Here is a 21,692-nt window from a genome sequence, read left to right as displayed (position 1 = left end):
CCGCCAGACCTGGCAGGATGGGGCGAGCATCGCAGGTCCTTCCTGAGCCGCCAGGTGGCCTCCAGCTCCCCCTTCTCCCGGGCCTCAGTGGGAAGGGTCAGGACACACGAGCGTGAACACACGCTCATCGTGGAGGAGGACGGGGCCGAGGGCACAGGCGCAGCAGGCGACCGACGCACACTTCCGAGTGGCCAGAAGCGTGGGTGCTGAGTGTTCTCACCGTCAGCAGGGGCGGCTGCGGGGCGACGGAAGTGGGAGTCGCCTCCCTTGATCACCGTGCCTCGTGTGCAGACGCTGAGACACCGCAAGCCGCCCGGGAAGGCCACAGTCACAGTCCTATGTCCGCTGAAAACGAAATTTACAGGGAGAAAAAGAGCAGAGGAAGAGCCAGTGTGAGAGGCTGCAGCGGGGTGTTGTCACCAGGACCCTCACCCTTTAGACCCCCTCTTCTGTGGAAACACCCGCGTGCCCAGCAGCAAGGCCCGTGGGCATTGGTCGGGCACAGCCAGTGTGCCGGGCACAAGTGCGTACGCTGGGGTCCAGATCGCAGGTCCAGGGAAGAGAGCCACTGCCCCCGAGCGAGGCAACCTGGTTGTGTGGCGTGATGGCCTCCCTCCTTGCCGCCGTTGTGCCCCAGGCGGCGCTTTTGCAGCTCCTCATGCCCGTGGCTTGCTAATGAATTCTCTGTCCCTCTAAACCTTCCCTGATCCCTGTGGCCCCTGGACAGGGTCCCTGACACCTGTGTGTGCCTTGCTCAGATGTGGTGGAACCCTCTGCCTCCACAGGTCCCGCGTGGAGCCTCCCAAGGTGCCAGGCTGCCTCCCAGGGCCCTGGCGCAGGAAGACAGTGCTGGCGTCAGGGGTGGGGAGGAGGAGGGAGGCGGAGGCTGTGGCCATGCTGGCTGGTGCCTTCCCCCCAGGGCAGTGCGGCTCTCAGTGGCAGTGCCCAGCACTTCTCCGGCCCCCTACTCCGGCCCTCTGCAGTGCAGCCACCTCACTGTCCTGCCCTTGGGGCCTCGAAACATACTCACCCTCCCGGCCACGTCCTGCGCAGCTCTGGCGTCCTCTCTCCTGAGGGTCTTTAGCTGCGCTGTCCCGGCTGCCTCGATGTCCCGAATCCACTCAAAACGTTTCCCTGTCCTGCTCATTCTGACTTTGGGGAGGATCTGGTGGTCACACAGTGCTGGGTCTGGTGGAGAAGGTGGATGAGGGCACAGCGTTGTGGTTTTGTTTTGTTTTGTTTTTGTCTTTTGAGCAGGGTCTCGTTATGCAGTTCAGGCTGGCCTTGAGCTCACTTTGTAGCTCAGGCTCGTCTCAAACTTGCAACGATCCTCCTGCCTCAGCCTCCTAAGTGCTGGGATTACAGGCGTGCGCCACCACGCCCGGCCAGCATCACGTTTTTATTTGACAGAAATTGCCACAAACTTCTGATCAATGAGGAGTGCTTTAAAAATAAGGCAAATGTTTAAAATGATCCCCCTTAAAGTCCTCCCCCTGGCTTTGAACACACTCATCCTATTGTTCTCAGTGTGTCTTTTTACTGTGATAGGTGTTTTCGAAATGTTACTGATTTTTTCGATCACGTGTATATCGCAAGCGTAATGGAAAGCAAATGGGAGTTTTAAGCACAGGCTCGCAGCGCGGTCACTGAATGAATGGGGACCAGGGAAACCTCTGTCACAGGAAAAAACACAAAAGCAAGCACTGGACAATGCTGGGCGTGGGGCAGGGAGGCAGGCTCCTGGGCGCAGGACTGGCGGCCAAGCAGGAGGCCGGGCGCAAGGCGTGTTGAGTGGACTAGGTCTGGGCAGGGGTGGTGTTGCCCAGCTCCCTGCACAGACCGCTGAGCCCGGAGCAGAGGGAGACGGCGCTTCCCCAGCTGAGCGGCCATGGGAGCCACCGGGAGCCTCACGTTTCACTCGGGTTCACGGAGATCAGCTGCGCTTCAGGCCCATCTCATTTATCAGTGACCCTCGCTGGGTTAGGAACTGCAGGAAGAGGAAGCAGGTACGACCCAAGCCCCGAGGAAGGATAGTCTATAAATTACCATACACGTCGTTACATCAGAAAGCACCATTGTAGACAGCGCCCGGTATTACTAGGAATTAGGTAAATAATCACTGCACATCCCATTGTCCAGTGTATAAATGGAAAGACATAACCATGAGGAAATGCAATAGCAATGAGGGTGTAGGGAGAGACGGGGCGGGGGGCGCCTCTTGTGCTGAGCAGTGGAGGGTTCTTTGGCTCCATTTAGATGGAAATCATGAAGCAACAAAGAGCAGCTCTGCTAGTGGTCCGATACCACACAGTGACTCTGACGGGCCGGCCGCTCACGCTGCTGCTGGCTGTCACAGCCCACTTGACGCCGTGGGTTGATTCTGCTGCTCTCTGTTGCTGGTCTTCATTGGCTGCTGCCCCCAGAACTCTAACGGCCTGAGTGTTTATTGCTCTTTCTTTTAAGATAACCGCTCTGTCTACACTACTCCGAGTAAGAATCTTGAGTAGATTTTGAAGACCTTGGGACCCACACTACCTGAGAAATAAATCTCAAGCAGGTTTACAGGACCACCAAGGCAAGTTTTAATTTAACAGGCCTGGCTGCCGCACAGAGGGGTGAGTACTCTGGAGAGCGTTCTAAGGCCACCCAAGAAGCGCGAAGGGAGTGCTGTTTATATAGCAGCTCTAAGCCTGTGGTTGGTCCAAGTGCAGACCCACGATTGGTTCACACTCGGGCCTACTGATTGGTCCAAGTGTGTAGGCCTGTGATTGGTCCAAATGGGTGCAGCTCCAGGACAGCACAGCTGTCAAGGTAGACTCAGTGAGGGGGCAGGGCTGTGCCAGCTATTTGACAGCTGTTGGTCTCTGGGGAAATGGTGGTGCTAACACCAGGGAGTCTTCTGGAAGGCTAGCTGTGTTCATCAGAGATATGTGGGGAGTGGGGAGGTTGGGTCCAGATCCTGCCCTTCCTGATCTGTAAAATACCTATAATCCCAGCCCTCCGGGAGGCCGAGGCAGGAAGATCCCAAGTTTGAGCCCAACCTGGGCAATTTAGAGACTTAGTCAGACCCTGTCTCAAAATAAAAAATAAAACAAGATCTGGGGATACAGCTCAGTGCAAAGGCCCTGGGTTCAACCTCTGTGCTGCAAAACAACACAAACAAAATATAACAAAACAAAACAAAACAAAAATAGGGTAATAGTGTCCATGCAGGGCTGTCGTGAAGGTTACTAAGCAATGTCTGCAGACTGCTGGCCATTAAACCCTGGCCTGAAACACTGAGCCACATGCTATGAGCACTGAGGACCCGAGGAGAGGATCCCCAGGAGGCCTCCACCCTGCAGGGAGGAGGGAGGCACAGCGCGCAGGTGGTGGGCTGTGCACTGCCCCGCCTGGGGTCTTCACAGCGGTCCTTCTGGTCTCTGCACCCTGCTCCTCCCAGCCGAGCAGCCCCTGCCTGGCCCTGTGTGGACCCCTGGCCAGTCTCGAAGCCAGCACCGCGGTCTGGAGGACAGGAGGGTCGGGGTTCGTGAGCTGGGATGGGAGGGGTGAGTGATCTGCAGGAAAGCGCTCAGCCCAGCCCAAAAGGCCTGAGTCGCTGTGCAAACTCCTCCCTTCTCCTCCCCTCCCCTCCCTCCTCTCCCGTCCTCCCCCACTCCTCCTCCCTCCCCTCCCCCGAGGTCTGGTGTGCAGGAGGCTGTGCAGAGCATCCGAGTGCTGGCGCGCCACAGCCCAGGGAGGGGTCCACCTACAAGAGAAGGGGCATTTACACCTGTCAGGAGCCTGTGTCCCTGAACTCCTGGGTCACAAACTCAGCACTGAGGCCTGCTGTTTGCAAGCTCCCCTCCTCCCCTGTCCACAGGCTGCGGGTCACCCTGGACAGGTTGGGGGACTCACCAGACCCCATGTCCCCCAACCCAGGCTCCTGGCCCCCAGGCCAGCTCTCTAGACGCTGCTCCTTGGAGGCCCCAGTGCCCTGGTGACGGAAGACCCTGTTGGTGGCACGGGTGAGGTCCCTCTGCATTTCTCGGATCGCGGACCTTGAATACAGCGTCTGGGATTTCCCAGCTCACAGAGGTCATCTGGATGTGGACACACTTGACAGCCTTGACACCCCTCACTCTTCGGCCCTTTAGATCTGTGGAATGGGCGTGATCGTTTGCACTGCGGGACACAGGCAGGACTGGGGGCGGAGGGTGAGGCCCCACCCAGTCGGTCCTCTGCACATGGCAGCTGTGTCACAGAGGACAGGACTGCTCAGAGAAGTCTTGGGTAAGTTGGCTGCAGTGAGACTTCGTTTCTCCCGTGTGTGGCCATGGACACGGGTCACCCCCGGCCTCTCTCCTCCTGCCCCAGTGCTGCCGGAGCCAGCGGCGGACACGACCGCCATCTCCCCTTCTGTCTGCAGACTTGATGGATAGGATTCCCGAGTGAATGCCATAAATGCTGTTTGGAAATTACAAGTACATGCTGCTGGTGATCCAGCCAAAAAAAGAATTAATTTATAATCATGAATATAAATTTCGTAGATAGTATTATTGTCATGGAGGGTTGAGTTACAGTGCGTGTGGGGAGTGGCTTGTGGACAGAAAGCCCTGCTGCCATAACTCAGTGTAATTCCAACGACAGTAGTCATATCTATCGCTCTGTGATAAATCAGTGGGGGGCTGGGAGGAGGTGTGGGGTGCAGGGCCTTGCCTAGAGCCCACTGCCTCGGCCTCCTGGACAATGCATTCTGATCCATAAGCGCTTAGAGAGTAAACAGCGTGGCCAAGTCTTTAAAGCTGTCTGTGCTTCCATTTTGTCTACAAAAGCTGAGATTCCAGAAGAGAGAATTATTTGCTAATTACGGACAGGATTCAAGTTGAAGCAGCGTCAGTCTCCGAGGAGGCAGCGTGCATCCGAGGGTCTCTGGACAGGCCACGCACCAGGCAGTATATCTTCCTGTTAATCTAGACCGGCTCCCCCCGAGGCACTTGACCTGGGGGAGAGGTAAAACAGCCGAATCTGAGCACCACAAAGAGCCCATACTGGCTTTCCGAGTGTACTGCTGGGGAGAGGAGTAGAGAAATATCGCAGGAGCAACGCTGGCGGAGACAGGAGGGTGGTCGGAGGCGTGGGAAGTGATCCTGCCAGGTGCCGAGTTCTCCAGTTAACCTATTGTCCAACATAATGAGAAAGCAGGGCCGAGCTGGAGTGTGTCACAGTGTGCAGCTTGTCAATTACCCAACCAGGGGCCCAGCTCGCTCAGCCGGGGCGCGGGGCAAGGCCCGTACTATTTTATTACTATTCAGCCTCAAGTTGGCATATTTTTATATAGACTATAGGGTGTTTAATAGCCATGCAAAACTGGGCTTTCTTCATCCTTTCTGCTTTAAGTCTGTGCTCGGTGGGCTACATTAGTTTTTGCCACTGCAGTTAGGGTGTTAAAGTATATAGTACTTAGACTTAAAATTTCATACGAAGACAAAGGTTTAAAAGTTACAGTGGTCCCTCAATTTAAAAAAAACCAAAAAACAAAACAGAACAGCAACAGGCAGGCAGGGTTGAGGAAAGCACCCCGAGTGGCTAGGATAGCTGTCGTCCAAAAATCTACAGGGCAGTTCAGAAAAAAATCTGCATTTTTAGACTCCCATATAAACCCTCAGATTTCCCTTACCCTCATGGAGTTCTGGCATTTAACAGAAATGAAAGCACATTTGAAAAGCCTCTTATGAAAAATCTATGATCAATCATGTTAGCATGCAAGCAACTTACAATTATCATCTTAAAATATCTTTTAGAATTTTATTTTTAATTTGAAAGTTCTTATTAGCATTGCCCCATCACCCTTCTTTTTAGCACGCTTTCAGCACACACTTAGCATCCAATGAGGGTTAGTCGCTGAGAGCATTGTGTGCTGGTTCACATTCTAAAATGCAGACATTGTGAGTTCTGCGAGGAGCCTGGCTCAGATTCCCTCAATAAAGCATTTCCCTTCTGGTGCCCATGGTAGCGTGTTGACTAGTGTCAAATATTTTTTGACTTTGATAAAAATGTATTGAGGGTCAAGATCATCTCTTAATAGTTCACACTGCTATTTAATAACCTGCCTCCAGTTAAAAGATGCCCCGTTCTGTCGCCGTTCCTGGGAGCGCTATGCCCCGCCGCGGCCCCTGACGCACAGCAGCCAGCCGTGTTGTTCCATATGGGGTCCATTCCGGAGCAAGGCTAAAGGAGACAGAGGGTACGGATCTTGTTAGGTGCAGCCTCTGACACCATCACTATCAATTGTCTTTCGCTGGGGCTGTTCACCACCTCAATTATCTCGTGTCCAGCCTACCTGATAGGTTTTTGCAAACTATAACTCTTCTGTCGATGAGCGTGGAATAATGACAGCCAGGCGCAAATGGACAGAATACAAAGGAGATAAACCCAGAAGTAAAGCACGTAAGTCCACTCTGAGTGTAGACCTGGGAGCTGCTCTCGGTGCCGAGAGATTTAACCAGACAGGGCCGGTGCTGTCTTGGAAAGCTTACTGAGACCAGGCTCATATGCTAAGCAGATGAGGTAGAGCCGTTGGCTCAGATCTCCACAGTTCATCATCCCAACGGAAGTATACCAAAGATTTAAAAATATTGTGATATGTCCAGTGAACGTAAAGAGATAGACTTTCCCCTCAAATCATCGCATACGCAATTTGTAGTGAAAATGATTTTAAAGTTTGATCGTGACCCTTTATTTAAGGGAAGATATATTTTTCCAAATCATTCCAATTGAAATTCAATTTCAAATTGAAATCGTGACTCAAGAAGACAAGTAAAACACACTGCAGAGTATGCTGAGGCGTCATAACAGTGTGTATTTTCAGTCATACACTGTACCACACAACAGGAGAAAATAGATTTTAGTGCAATATTAATTGAAGTTTTCCCAGTTGTGGTTCAGGAGGTTAATTTGAAAAGAATACATTACCAATATATTTATAGCATTTAAATAAATTAAAATTACGCTTCACACATCAATAACGCAGCTGTTAAATAATATTTTTATTCTATGTAAATCCCATCCATTCATCTCGGCTGTGTAATAAATGACCATAATTACGGGCCTTCATTGGGAGGAAGGTCATTGGCAATCCTGTAATTCCTCATTGGAGTAAAGAGAGAAAACAGAACTGTTTGTGATGAATGTATTCAACCTTTGCATACTTTGGTACTTTGGACCGTGCATTAGAATGCAGCTGGAAATTAAGTTCTTCACTTCCACAGCATTTTTAATCTGCTGTGTTGATTTTTTTTGTAAGTAGGCCTTGTTGAAGCGCTTCCTTGACTATTTCTTTTTCTTTTTGTCTGCAGATATGCATACATACACCACACACACACACACACTGAGGATCCCTGCCCAATTTAGCCTGCTCTATGTCACATAAATCCAACTTGGAATGTTCCTCTTTATAAACAATTTTCTTAATTTTCAGTATTTCATTTTACTTCTAAGGGAAATAAGATCATTACACTTTTTCTCAAACTGGGGCATTGTAAACATGCACCAGCTCTTCCCTGGACACACCTCTATTTCAGGTCACTGGGGAGGGTCCTGAGCACATTTCTCCCCTGAAAGAATCTCCGGCTGTCACCTGGAGATCTGATGCTACCCTGCTCCTTAAAGCAAGGATGGAGCCTGCTTTTCCTACAGGGGCCAAAGCTACATGGACGTGAACATGAATGCTAAAAGCACCGGGCCAGCAACAAATAAATGACGGCGGAGGTAACAAATGAAGACATTAACGAAGGAGGCTGCGGTTTAATTTATCTGCACCCTTGAATCCTCCTAACCCTGGAGCCTCGCATTTTTCTTTCCATTCTGGGAGCTGAGGAGGCTTGGGCTTTGCATATGGAAATAAGAACAAATGACGGTTAATTCCTAGTGAGGAAAATATCAAAGTGCGCGGTATTCCCTGTATGTGCCATAAGAGCTTGTAATTGAAAGGTCTTCAGGAGAAAGGGTTCCAAGCAGAGGGAATTCCTCTTAATGAAGCTTGGATTTAGACCCATTATTCTAATAAAGTGTAATCAATTGGTGCCGACAATCTGAAGGTCTAGTTCAAACTCTGATTAGATCTGGGTTGTTTTGAAGGCATTGGGCACGAGGAAGGGAAACACAAGTTAATAGGCTTTCGGGCCCGCGATCCACACTTCCTGAAGAGAGCTGGAGTTCGAAGAGGGCAATTTGGAAGCTGTCTTAGCATAAATCCAAAGCGCAGCCCTGCTGCCCAGGGGAGCCAGGCGGTTGGCATTCCTCAGGACCCGCTTCTAGCCCATCCTACTGTTAATCCAATTTACCCAGCCGAAGAAGTCCCACTGCTTCAGCTTGCCAACAAATTAAAATCCAGCTTCATAAAAACACCTTGAATTTGGAAGGTATTGGCTGGCCCACTAGACTTGAAACTTCATTTATTCTGGCTAACTTCTCAATTATCTTCCCAGCAGTGGAGATGTGTAAAACTGAAAAAATCAATAGGGTTCTATTCCCATTCTATTGGAAAGGGAAAAATTAATGAGATAGGACACTCTCTTAATCAGAAATAAATGTTTTAATTCGGATAATGACATAGTTTTCCCTCGCTGAAGGGTGACAAATGCTGGGCTGCGCCCCCAGTAGAAGCAGTTTCAATTTTATTGTAAATATAAAAGGTATTGATCGGCGAGATGTACAAACCCCATTGCTTACAAAAGCCATTCAGGGGGACTGGGAAAACTATTAAGCACTGGGTCAGAAATCAATAAACAACACTGAAATGTAGCAGAGGTCGCCCTGGGCTTTGTGGCGTCTTTAAAAGCCAAGTGGCAGGAATAGTGACAGAAATGTCTCTTGTGAAACAATGTTGGGGATGAAGAGGGTCAGATGTTTAATCTCTTCTGTGGTTTGACAGGTCCCGGGCACAGGACTGACGCAGTCCTCCGCGGTTTTCTTTGATTTAAATACATGCTGATTCATCCTCTTGCTGACATCTGTATTTATTGGCTTCAGGGCTGGATGTATTGGCAGGAAAGGGGTCTGATCTGTTTGGGAAGGCAGAGCGGCTGTGGTTATGCAGATGGGCCCCGGCGTTCTGCCCCTCTCTTTTTTCTGGAGAGTGATCCGCACACCCCAAACTTCTCGCAAACACACAGGTGGGTGGGAGCACAGCCCACCTCGAGGCACCTTCCATTAGAGCAATTACGGGGAGGATGATGGGCCATGAAGATTTTTTGTAACAGCTGACAATGTAATATTTCTCCTTTTGGGTTTTTAATTTTAATACTTGCTTTAAATTCAAATGTGGTTTTGGCTTCCTTTCCTCAGTCTTTTGTCACGGATTAATATATTCCACCATTCTGGACCACGTTCCTTTCCTCTGGTCGTGGGGGCAGAGGTTCTAATTCACTGTCATCTCCCCACCTGCCTCCACCACCCTGATGGAGTTTTGAAACTAGGAGATTAACCCAGATTAGAGACCATCCTCACAGTTTGAATGGAATTGGGTGGAATCTTTAAACAGTGCGAAGATGGTCATTGAACTAAAGCACACATTTTCTTGCTGAAGATGCTGGTCCGGAAATCCCCAGAGTGGAGAAAAATTACATAAGGGAAGAGATTCCATGCGGGGGGGGTGGGGGGGTGGAATCTGGTTTTTCTAATCAAACATTGATTTGAAAGGTTTAAAGCTGAGTACTGAAACTTTTAGCAGCATCCTTCCTGAAGCAGAGACAAACAGCCTGTCCTCGAACAACGGGCTGTGCTGGGTGCTGTCCGAGGCCTGGGTCTCCTCCCGTCCCCTCCCGGCTGCTGTGATGAGTAGCTTGTCGAGGGTCAGGCTGCCCATCAGCAGGTGAAGTGTTCAGCTGCAGAGGATTTGAGTTTCATCTCACCCCAGATATTGTGTCAGCTCCGTGTCATTTCCATCCCGGAGAATGATTTGAGAGTGCTCCTGGTCCCTTGTTATTGCGGTCACTTGACCCCAGACGTAACTTCTGTCGAATACCATCATTTTAACAAAGCCTAGGAGCCGTGCAGCCTGAGCTGGGCCGACCTTTCCAGCCTGCCGCTCGCCGATTGGCTTCGATGTAGATTTCACTGCCCCCTCCATCCCCAGCAAATGAATGTTAAGGCCTTAAAGAATTGGTTCACACTAGGAGTTATAGTTTCCCACTGTTATGAGCATTTTTAAAATCGAAGCCCCCTCCCCTCTGTATCTGGTCTGTCATATTGGTATTTCTCTTTTTGCACTGGGATGTGCAAACCTTGAAAACTATCTTCTGCTTAAAAAACAATATTCTGACCCCCAAAGTGACAATTCTAACGAAAACAGAGATGACAACTTGATTTCTTGTTTGAGAGATGTATTCTCCATTCCCGCACCATTTGTTACCTCCCTCTCCTTGTCTTATGTTCTTTGGGCATTTTAAAGTTATCTTTAAATTCACAAGAAGGCAAGTAATTGGGCCATCTGTAGTTTGAAAAGCCCTCAAAAGCAGGTCCTCATTTCTGGGCCCCTGGGTGAGTCCAGAGGAAGCCACAGACTTGTTCTGTCCACTGCATTTCAGAAAAGAAGTTGTTACTTTGGCTGAGTTTAGTCAACTCCCAGTTGAGCCTGAGGTGAGACAGAGATGGACAGGACCTTGGCTTCCTTCCCAAGTCCTCGTCCCCGGCCAGTGGTGACAGCACTGACAGAGTGAGCGAGGAGTGCCTGGGTCTAGAACAGGGCGAACAAGCTGTGTCTATGAAAGGCTAGGGAGTAATGTTCCAGACCTTGCAGGCCAGGTATGTCCCGTGTGTGTGTGTGTGTGTGTGTGTGTGTGTGTGTGTGTGTACTCACAACCTTTAAATTTGCAAAGCCCATCCTTAGCTGCAGGACTGTGGACAAACAGTTTGTAGGGGGATTTGGCCTATGAGTCAAGGATTTTGGACAGATCCATGAGCTAGAAGGAGCCTCATATGTGTTAGCTGATTGTGAAACGAGGGCAGGGAGTAATGTTCACCTTAGGATCATATAACCTGGTGTTAGTGAAAGTGTCTCCTATGCCATTAGCACTCAGTAATGCTACTAATTTCACTAGTTACCCTTCAGTTACTGTGACAAAGTACCTGAGATAATCACCTTAAGAAGAAGCTTACCTTGGCTCACAGATTTGGAGGTTTCAGTCCATGCTTGGCCAACCCTGTTGTGGCAAGGCAGCATCATGGCAGAATAAAGCTACTCACCGTGGGGTGGCCTGAGAGCCAGCGGGAGGAAGAGAATGGAACGGGGATCCGAGGGTCCCCTTCAAATAACGCCCTAATGGTGGAGAACCTCCTTCTAGCCTCCGTCTCTCAAAGGGTTCATTACCTCCCAGGAGCCTTGGGCTGGGATGTGGGCCTTTTGGGGAGACTCCCTCAAACTGTAGCTGTAATTGTCACCTCCTTGGAGCTTAGCCCAGTGGTGCAGTCAAAGCATGGACCAACAGACCACTGGCCCCATATTTGAAAAGTACCAGTGTCACTGAGGCCACCGTTTGTGTTTCTGTCATGAACCACATGTTCTGTTAGACTCTTGAGATGCGATGAACAGCAAACATGCTCATCCTAAATACCGTGGTCTTCTCACACCACCCCAGCGGGTGTCCATGTGAGTCTCAGGTACAGAAGCATGGCTTGGAGTTAGGGAGGCTGCTGGTCATCTCCTCCCAGGAAGTGGCACAAAGAAGTCCAGTGCATTTGCCTGGGAGAGGGGTCAACCAGACCAGGACCCGAGGGGCTTATCATCAGCTCACCGTGTACACCAGACAGGATTTTGAGCAGCCTGGGCCGCTCCATGCTGACTGCCCAGCTCCAGTGTCCAGAGAGCTGGTGCCCTGGGCACAGAGGTAGGTATAGGATGGGAATCACACTGGGGATGTGTGAGGAGTCAGGGAGGATCTGGACCAGCGGTCCTTTGCACACAGCCACTCCATAGTAGGATTAGAATGTGGAGGAGGCCCCAGGCTGGGTCTACTTGGCTGAAACCTGTCCTCACTCCCTGAATCAGATCATCCCATGGACCTTGTGTGACAGGTGTCAGTTGACAGACCAAGTCCCTCTGATTTAGGGAGGGGACAGATATGCTCCAGTGTCTCTCTGCTTGGTAGGTGACAACTCTCTGAGGGCTGAGGAGGCATCTGAGGAGGTGTCCAGGGACAACTTCATCAGCAGCGCTGGCTGATTCTGACAGCATGTGTGTGTGTGTGTGTGTGTGTGTGTGTGTGTGTGTGTGTGTTGGGGAGTGGACCACCAGCTTCTGGTTCCTCAGTGAAATACCTGAGGTATTAACTTGTAGAGCAAAGGTTTCTTCAGGCACATGGCTCTGGAAGGCCCAGTCCATGGTCACCTGGCCACTCCTTGGGCCTCTGAGACAGCATTCATGGCGGATCCATGGGCTTAAAGTTGCTTACACTGTTCTTACACTGGGACAGAGGCAGGAAGAGGAAGAGCAGGTCCTATACCCCAGGAATCTGTTTCATTCTTTTTTTTTGGTACTGGAAATTGAACTCAGGACTTTGCGCTTCCTAGGCAGGCGCTGGTGCCACTGAGCTATATCCCCAGCCTTAACCCAGGGATCCCCAGATCTCCCATGGGGCTCTACCCCCTCCATGCCTGCCACCTCCCAATGTCACCAAAGTGAGAACCACACCTTTAACATGCAGGCCTTGGGGGACAGTCAGCCTGTGCATAGCAGAGAGACAGCAGACGAAATCCTCTTGGGAACCAAGGCAAGAGAACGCACTACCTTGCCTGTAACCACCTACTTCCCGGGAGGGGCCATGTCCTGGAGGACGGGCTGTCCTCGCCATGTTCCGATCCCAAGTGGAATGGTGCTGGCTCCTGTGGGGGGGTGTAGCAGTGGCTTTCCATGTGGACACGGGCTCCCATACCAGGCAGTCATCCATGGCATGACCTGGCCCTCCTCGGCCTCTGTCACCTGTGTGTAAGATGATGATGGCGGGGCTGATGACAGGCGCTGTGAGGACTGAGGAGCAGCGTGCATGAGGCAGTGTCTGGTCCTCTGCACGCAGAACGTCACCGTGTCACTGAGGTATTGCTATGGAGACGAGGGAACCAGACCTGCGCACGCTTAGAGAATCCCCGGTGTTGTTTCGGCTTCCTGACATCCTGTGTCCCTAGTCACTGAGGAGGCAGTGGGAGCCGCTGCAGCTCTCTCAGGGTCTCCAGAAGCAGGAGGGAGGGTGACATGGGTGTCAGAGGAGAGGGTGTGTGGAGGCCACAGACGGCCACAGGGTGCCCCGGGGGTGGCCAGGGGCAGGCGGGAGGGGGCAGCAGTGTAGAGGCCTCAGACGCCTGCCCAGAAGAGGAGAACGCGTGGGGGGCTGAGCTCCTCTGTAGTGGGGTGACGAAGCCCCTGACGTCCCCACACCTGGACAGCAGGCCAGGAATGCAGTGCTGCCAGCGCATGGCAGGCAGGAGGGTATGCACAAGCGCAGCGGCAGACGTGGGCCCCGCAGTCTTCACCTGAGTGGTTCTGCGCTCCTCTCCACGCAGCCGCAGAGGGGAACGGCAGGGCTGGGAGGGGCTTGGGCCGTGCGTCACTCCACACCAGTACTGCCTGATGAGGAGCCTGAGCTCAGGTGCGTCCCAGCCCTCGGACACACGGTGGCGCTGTGTTTGTCCCAGCACCGCGCACTCCTGCTGGGGACCCTGCCCTGCGCATGCCCTCTGCGTGAAAGGGCTGTTGTACCCTCACACAGATGGGTAAACTGAGGTACAGCTGCATCAACAGCACACAGCGATCATGGTGTGGTGATCAAGCTCGCTCTTATCTGGGTCAAAAGCCTGAACCCTTTTTTGTTTTTTGAGACAGGGTCTTGCTATATAATCCAGGTGGGCCTTCAATTCACTATGTAGCACAGGCTTGTAGTGATCTTCCTGCCTCAGCCTCCATCAGGAGTGCTAGGATGACAGGAGTTTACCCCTTGCCTGACCTTTAAAACCCGAGCGCTTATCACCACCCTCCATGGGGACAGGAAAGCCAGTGCCCACTGGCCAGGTCGTCGGCCCGCCCACCGTCTGCCTGTCACGCCATCCAGGGTGTGGTCCTATGTAGGAGGCGTCCTCCCCTGGGGTGCTGAAGGGGTCCTTTGTCTGTCCCTCTGTCCTGTGGGGCACTGTGGGGACCACCTGGCCCAGGTCCAGCTCTGGATGAGCTGGGCGTCACCTGGCGCCCGGCCGTAGGCGCTGGCTCGGGGTCGGCATGGGTCCGACCCCAAGCGGATTCCCGCATTGTGCTGCCTGGTGGAGTTCGGCCCAGCCCCAGGTTCCGAGCCCTCCGTCTTCCCATCTAGTTACTGTTTATTCTCCCTGATCTAATTTAGACCACGTTACAAGGAACCTTCTGTTGTTCTCAGAACCAGGGGACATACAGATCACCAAAGAAAGAGGAGAATGCATTCCGCGTTCCTATCTACCCGCTTCTGTGTAACCCGGCCACAGACCACCACACAACATGCTCGGCCGTGCTGGCCTGAAGAGGCAGCAGTGCGAGAGCTGGGACATGCCGCCAGGGCGGTGCAGGACTGGGGTGGGAGGTCGGGGCGGTGACCTGGTTCCCACCCCGTCCACGTGAGCCGCCTGCCATCTCTGGCCGGTGGGTCACAGCGTGTGGGGCAGGGCCTGTGTCTTGATGTGCAAAGGCTGTCGCTGACCTGTGCAGGCGGGAGGAGGTGGGGCAGGGAAGATGCGTCTTTCCTTCGATGATGCTGCCGAGGGCAGGTGTCACCTTCACACGGCACCTCCGCTCAGACGGCTGGTGAGTGCCTGGCAGCCGGGGGACGCACCATGCTTACTGCGATGCGGTGAGCGGCTGTCCGGGTCGGTACAGACTCCGACTCCGAGGGCAGCATGCAAAGGGGCCGCGCCATCTCCCCACCGCTGTGTGAGAACGGCCGCGCGTGCTGACGCATGGGAACCTGCCCTTCAGTTCCCTGTCCACGCCGCTCCCTCAGCCCCACGGCAAACCGACGGGCTCGGGACCCCAGAGTGCAAAATGGACACGGCCTGCCTATCGCAGTTTGCATGAACATGAGGTGTGCGGTTATCCTGAAAGAAAAACATCCCAGAAGCACAAAGAGAAAGAAGCCCTAGTTTTTAGAAAGAGGACGCCTCCTTGTTTCGTTCTAGAACATTCCTTGCACCCCACACCACCCCTTCTGTCCTGCCTTGCTTCATTCCCAGAGATTTCTCTCAGCTGAGAACAACCGAGCCCCTGACCCCAACGGCCGATTATCCAGGGTTTTGTTTCTCCTTCCTCTCACTGCAGGGCTCCTCCGGTGAGCAATTTACGCCAACCACCATCATTTTCATCCTTACCCACAGCTTCCGTAGCCCTCGCGGTCGGCGTTTCTCTCTACTGAGTTCTTTCCTTCTCCTTTGTCTGATTTGTTGCTGAAGAAAATTTGCTTTTTCTTGTCCCATTCTTTACTTCCCAGGTCGTGCACTGCTCCTGAGCTCTGACTTCCTCCGGGTGACTCCGGGCACCTGGTGGCCTGAGCGGTCTCCTCCTCTCCCGGCCCTGGCTGCCCTGTCCTTGCCGTCTTCCGCTTTTCCTCACACCTCCAAGGCTGTGTTGTTGCCTGTCACCTCAGAAAGCCCCACCTTCTTCTGCTCCAGGGGCCCCGCCAGGACTTTCTGTCCCCCATCTACACCGCCCCGCTTTCCTCCTACCCCAGGGTGGCCGGCTGGGTGGTTCTTACGCAGACCTCTCTTTGCCGCCACCTCAGACTCCAGACTTGTGACCAGACAAACCTGGCTCAGTTTCCACCACCCACACTTGCGTCTCCTCCCTCACCCTGCGTCTGCTTAGACACAGGTCCCGCCGGCTTCTTCAGCAAAGTCTTGCTCACATAGCCCTGCCCGTCTCTCCCTCTGCCCCACACTCTGCACATCCCAGAACTGCACCCCTCCCCATCCTTACCAGGCAAGGTACGGTCCTGATCTAAGTGCGCCTCAACCCTCCTTTGAGCCAGGCGTGGAAATTATGCTGGATCAGGAAAGGTCGAATTATGCGGGATGTTGAAGGCCAGGTGCAGGCCCGGGTAGAACTAGTTTTCAAACACAGGCAGTCATGTGGAAATGGAAAGAGAGGACACAGAGAGAGCCCACTGGCGGTGCTCAAAGGGTGATGATTGCTATTATTAGCTTTGCCTGTACCTTTCTACTATCTAGATTCAAAGCCGCTGGCGGGAAGAGGCTATGGCTGATTTTTCCCCATTCCTCCTCCTCCTTTCCTTCCTTTGAGAAGCTCTGTGCTACATATGGTGGCGGGGAGCGCACCTGGGCCCTGGCGGCCTCTGTCAGCTGTGAGGATGGAGCACCGGCTGGAGGGCTGAGTAGAGGACCGGGAGCAGGACCATCTCCCACCTGTCTGGGCCCCAGTCTCCCTCACCGGGGTGGTGCTTTAAGAACTGTTGCTACCTAGCAGCTGACTCCCTGCCTGAATGAGACCAGTGTACACGCCCTAGCCTGCTGCCCGCTCAGGCTCGCTTGAGTGGATAATTCCGAGTGCTGCCCTTGTCATGGTCACACTCACTTTTGCGAGATTCCCGTTGGATGAGCAGTTTCTCTGGGCTGCCAGGGTCAGAAGTCTCTTCCTCTGTCTGGGGGGGCTGCTGCCTCTCACGGCTGTGCAAGTCTATTGGCTTTTCCAGCTGCCGGGAGGCTCGGGGCCACATTTAGGAGTAATCGTAGCAGCCGTAGACAGTTTTAAAACACATGTGATTTCCCCATCTGGCTCTGTCCCCTAGTTCAGCGTTTCCTCCGTGTTGGGTTACTGTGAGTGGTCTCAAACCTGCTCTCTTTAAACCGCTGCTCCTCACACTCTTCTGCGTCACGGTCCCCTGGGTGGACTCTCCTCTCTAGACATCTGCGCACACATTCCCTCCACGGCTCCCCACACTTGTGTCTGATTTTGGGGTCACCAGGACTTCCTAGGCCACTCTGAATAAGAGTCCTGACCCAGGCTGGGGCCCAAGAGCCAGCAGAAGAGAGAGGGGTGAGGCTGGGCTTCGGGTGATTGGAGGAAGTGGCTGTGATGTCCCCCGTGTGGCTTCCCCCAGGGCTGGAGTCCTGTGGCTGTCCCCCACCCCCAGAGCCCAGGCCTGGAGCTGTATCCAGCAGGAAGCTTTGGTTCTTCGGCCGCCTTGTCACCTGCAGAGCAGCACACACCTCCTGAGAGCCTTCTCGGGGTCTGAGGCCCTCGCTTCTCTGGAGGACCACAGCTTCATCCAACCTCCCGCCGCCGGGACGGCGTTCCAGGACCTCCTACCCTGACCCTGTCCAGGGCAGGCACTCGGGTCTGACATGTGTCTTTCTCGGCTTCTAATTCCCCTCCAGGGTTAGCAAGGGCCCTCCTTTCTGTAATCCTCTTTCCTCCCCGCCCTCGGCCTCCGCCTTTGCTCTTGGAGTCCCACACGGGAGTCGTTGCTCTTGTGTTTGGCGGCCGAATTGCCCTTCGTAGTCACTCAGCAGCCAACTTCCTCCACCCCTGTCCCTCTGAGGTATTTCTGAAACCGAGACTTCCAAACGAGAGGATGCCCCTTGCGCCGGAGAGCTGTGAGCCCGCGGCTGCGCCACCTCCACTCCCGCTCAGCTCCTCTGCGCGTCTGCAGTGACACGGTGAGCGACAGTGGCTCGTCACTAGGGCTTGCTCCGAACACCCTCAATGCCTCCCCACTTCCCAGGCACCGCTCCCCAGCTCCTCTTAGGCTTCCCACCACTGGGCTCTGCACTCGAGTGATGACCCCAGTGCAGGGTCATCACAGAGAGCAACGTGGTCCCTCCACACCGCCAGCCTGCGTGTTCTCCCTCTCACACTGAGTTCTGCCCTCCACCCTCCTCTCGATGACCTCTGCCTGGAGCCACCGCTGTCTTAACTTGTTGGCTTCCTCATTTGCAGTCCCTGGTGACTCCGCTTAACACCTGGACCTGCATCTGTGCGAGGAAGGTGTCACAGAGAGCTGCGCCTGCTGCCGCTTCCTCCGCCCTGGGACCTGTGCAGAGCAGCAGCTCAGCGAACACCTTGGGTGCAAATTTCCCTAGGCACCACGCTGTGGGCCTGCGCTTCCCCACGGTGGGCGGGCTGGGAATGACCCTTCCTACTGCGTCAAGTTCTTGTGTTGGAAATCAAGCGGCTCACGTGTGTTGCAACATGCGGGAACCCTGAGAACATTGTGCTCCATGAGATACAGTCACCGAACGATAAATCACGCGTGGCTCATTTATGGGCGGGACCCAGGGCAGCAGAGTTGAGAGAGACAGAAAGTAGCCGGTGGAGGCCAGGGCTCGGCAGTGGGTCGAACAGGAACTCATGTTCAAGCTCACAGATGGCCCCCGCCTACAACGCCTGTTCCCGGGCAACCGTTGTACATGGAAGATACCATCAATCACGCGTGCGTTCCGTACCCCAGCTTTCCTCACCCAGGCTTGGAGGCCATGGGTCAGCCTGGAGTCAGACAGCACCATCCCTGGCAATGCCAGCTCCCTGATGGGGTGAGTGTGGACCATCCCAACTTCCTTGCTGGCTACTGCACTGGCCGAGGTCAAATGGGTGTGCTTTGCACCACTGTCACCTTGGAAGACAATGGGGACCCAGAGCTCCTGGTGGTGAACACGCTTCCGTCGCTGACCTGTGCGTGTGCAGTGGCCACAGTGGTGACGTGTGGTTTTGCCAGGATCACTGCAGGGTGCCTGTGTGCCCGCCTGGCTGGCTCCTCCCGTTGTGTCCCCCGGGGCAGTGGGGTGGCGCAGAAGGAGGGAAGGGAAGGCATTCGTCCTCTGAATGAAGGAGGCAGATGAGAAGGAGTCTGGGAACGCTTCACACGCTCCTCACGTTCCTCCCCGGTGGGGCCGGCGGGAGCGCAGCGGGAAGTGTCCAACCTCCCAGCCGACAGGAGGAGGCGTGTTCTGCGCTCAGATGAAGAAATCTGCAAAATTAGGAAATAGCGCTTGTGCCGTTTCCGGAGGCCCTGGACGGGCTCGGTTCACCTCCAAGTGACTTACCCGCGGCTCCGATGTTATTTACTTGGCTGCTCAGTTCAAGACAATCACAGGAGCGCACGGCCCATAAGTTAGAATAGCTGTGAAACACAGGCTGCCTTTATGTTGGAACATAACTTTTGCAGGCTTTTTTTTTTTTTTTTACAAAGAGTAAATACGTTTAATACACAGGCTCAGAGTGATCACTCTGTTGTTACTGCCTCCTTTTTAATATCGGCGTTCAGCTCACTCTCTCGCCAGTCCTGGGCTTTGCCCTTGGTCGGCTTCTGGGCCAGGACACTGCTGGTCCCCGTGTGCTCTGACCGAGCCCTGCCCCAGCTCCCAAGGTTGGGGATCTCCTCGAGGCCCTGAAAGCGGGGCCAAGTGTGAGTTGGGGGAAAGGGCCCAGGCGGGCAGTCAGCGCCTCACACAGTGCATCTGGGCTGATCCACAAGGAAGGGTAGAGTGCGTCTGGCCCTGGCCGGGCACTCGGTAACCGGTCGGGAAGCTACCAGGACTACAGCTCGGAGGTGTCTGCACCTTGGGGTCGGAGAAGCCTCAGACTGAGCGTGGACAGCAGAGGGAACGAGGGAAGGCTCGGAGCAGGACATCTGAAGGAGCAACAGCCGGCAGGAGGCAGACGAAGCCGACCGGCTGCCTGCAGTGAGTCTGTGGGCGTCCGGCGTCTGTCCGGGCTGGCCCTGACTCGGGCCCGAGGGGCCCTTGGAGAGCTAGAGAGTGTGAGCTGCTCTCCTGGCCTCCAGCCTGTATGGGGCGACGTCCGGAGCACGGCCCTATGGCCACACTGCCCGGTTTGCGTCAGCTCTTCCTCAAGCAGCCGTGCGGCCTTGGTGAGGTACTCACCCTACCCGTGCTCCAGCTCCTTCTCCAGAACAGGCAGGTGACAGCGGTCTGCGCCTGACTCCTGGGGCTGAGGGATTTAAACAACACGTGACGCCCTTTGAGCAGCGTCGCACGTAAGGCACGCACGCGAAAGCGATGGGTTCCTTTCTTCAGGCCTTCGGCACGCGTCTCTGGCCTGGGCACTATGCTAGGTGCCAGCAGAGCAGCCAAGAAGAGGCTGGCACAGCCTGTGCCCTCACAGGGCCGACAGCCCCGGGCCTGGGGACGTGCTGTCCTGTCAGGGCCCCCCCAGACCAGCCCTCCCCTCCAGTGCCAGTCACCTCTGGCCCCTGTGCGCCTCTGGGTACCTGGACTTGCTGGACACTCTATAAAAAGCGGGGGGATTGGAGCCGGTGCTGAGTGACGCGCAGCGGAGCGTGCTGGGCCGCGCACCCCCACCTCATTATGGCATGAGGCAGCCCTTCCCTCCAGGCTCCGTGTGACCGCAACCCCAGTCCTGCCCGGACCACATCCTCCTCACTGCCCCCGCGGGCTTCTGGAGACCAGGACAGCGGGAGGTCCCGGTCCCCAGTCATGCAGGCCTGGTGCTGGGCACCTTCTCAGCTTGTGTGTCTTTCTCCACAAGGCAGCCTGTGCTGCGGGTCCCACAGCCTGCTCCCTGTCAGGGGGACATGAACGGTCTGCGCACAGTCGCTGGGGCGGCTGGGACTCAACTCAGCTACTGGCTACACCGCGCACCCCTCAGTCACATCTCCACCACCTGCAGCACACTCCTTCCTCTGGAATGTTCCAGGCCTCCATCTTCTTTGTGAACAGAGCACTTAGTGCAGAATGCCGTGCTTCCTACGTGAGAGCGTTCATCTCACCCTGAGCGTCTTTATCTGCTTGCTTATTCTCCACGATCCTCAGTTCTGCTAACTCAGGCTGGGTGCAAAATACATGCTCAGGAAATTTTTGTTGAGCAGATGATTCTCACTGTACTTGCACAGACTTTAGGGAAGTCCGTGGGTGTCCAGGGTCCGTCTGGCATCCAGGCTATTCTATTGAAGGAGCGTAGAAAACCTGGGCTCCATCCTGATCTGTTTCTATGTGCCTGGAATTGTGCATGAGTCACTTCTTGGGCAGTTCACTTCTTATCTTGCTGAAAAAAAATGAACCACACAGAGGGGGAACCTTGTGAAGAACAAATGAGTAGACGCGATAAAGGCCTCTGCTGTCATTCCCCAGAGCTTTCCCCAGGCGATGTCCAGCACCAGCAGCCGTGGCTCTCCCTGGGTGTCTGAGATATGACATCCCATGCCAGCGCCCCTGGGGGAGCCAGCACACAAAACATCCTTCTGTCCCGGAGTCCGTGGGAAGTCATCTTGGCCTGGCTCTGGGAGGCCACAGGCTGCCTCATCGCTGATCTGGCCCCAGCGGGTGCTGTACAGGTGAGCTGTCCCACACACGGGGAAGCCCAGACGCATGTCCCATGCCCGGGGACCCTGAGTCCACAGCCCGGCAGGCGATGCAAAGAAAGCTGCTCCTCTTCCCGCCTTTGGGTGCCAACCCGGCTCATGCGGGTTCTGGTTCTCCTGGGCGGCTCCGATTAACACGGACCTAATCCCTAGTATCAATATTCTACCTAGCCACACAGAGAGCCCAGGAGCACGTTTACCCACAAGTGTACATTTTCCAGACGAAGCTGTTGCTTTTTGCTACAGTAATTGCTACAAGAAAAGCACCAGAAATTTTTGAGATAACATATTGTTTCTCCATAACAGCTTCAAACTTTTACCCAGATGCTTAGTTTTCTTGTGCTTTAT

At 54.1% G+C, this 21,692-nt stretch overlaps 1 protein-coding gene across 1 annotated transcript in view; it reads left to right on the top strand.

Annotated features, from left to right (window-relative positions):
• The window catches only part of Atg4c (autophagy related 4C, cysteine peptidase), a 179,444-nt gene that overhangs the window by 152,634 nt on the left and 5,118 nt on the right, over positions 1–21,692 (top strand). The window lies entirely within an intron of this gene.

This window comes from Chinchilla lanigera, unplaced genomic scaffold (assembly GCF_000276665.1).
Source record: "Chinchilla lanigera isolate Chin_1 unplaced genomic scaffold, ChiLan1.0 scaffold00022, whole genome shotgun sequence".
NCBI classification, from domain to species: domain Eukaryota; kingdom Metazoa; phylum Chordata; class Mammalia; order Rodentia; family Chinchillidae; genus Chinchilla; species Chinchilla lanigera.
The sequence above is the reverse complement of the archived record's forward strand: the minus strand, read 5'-3'. Positions and strand labels throughout refer to the sequence as shown.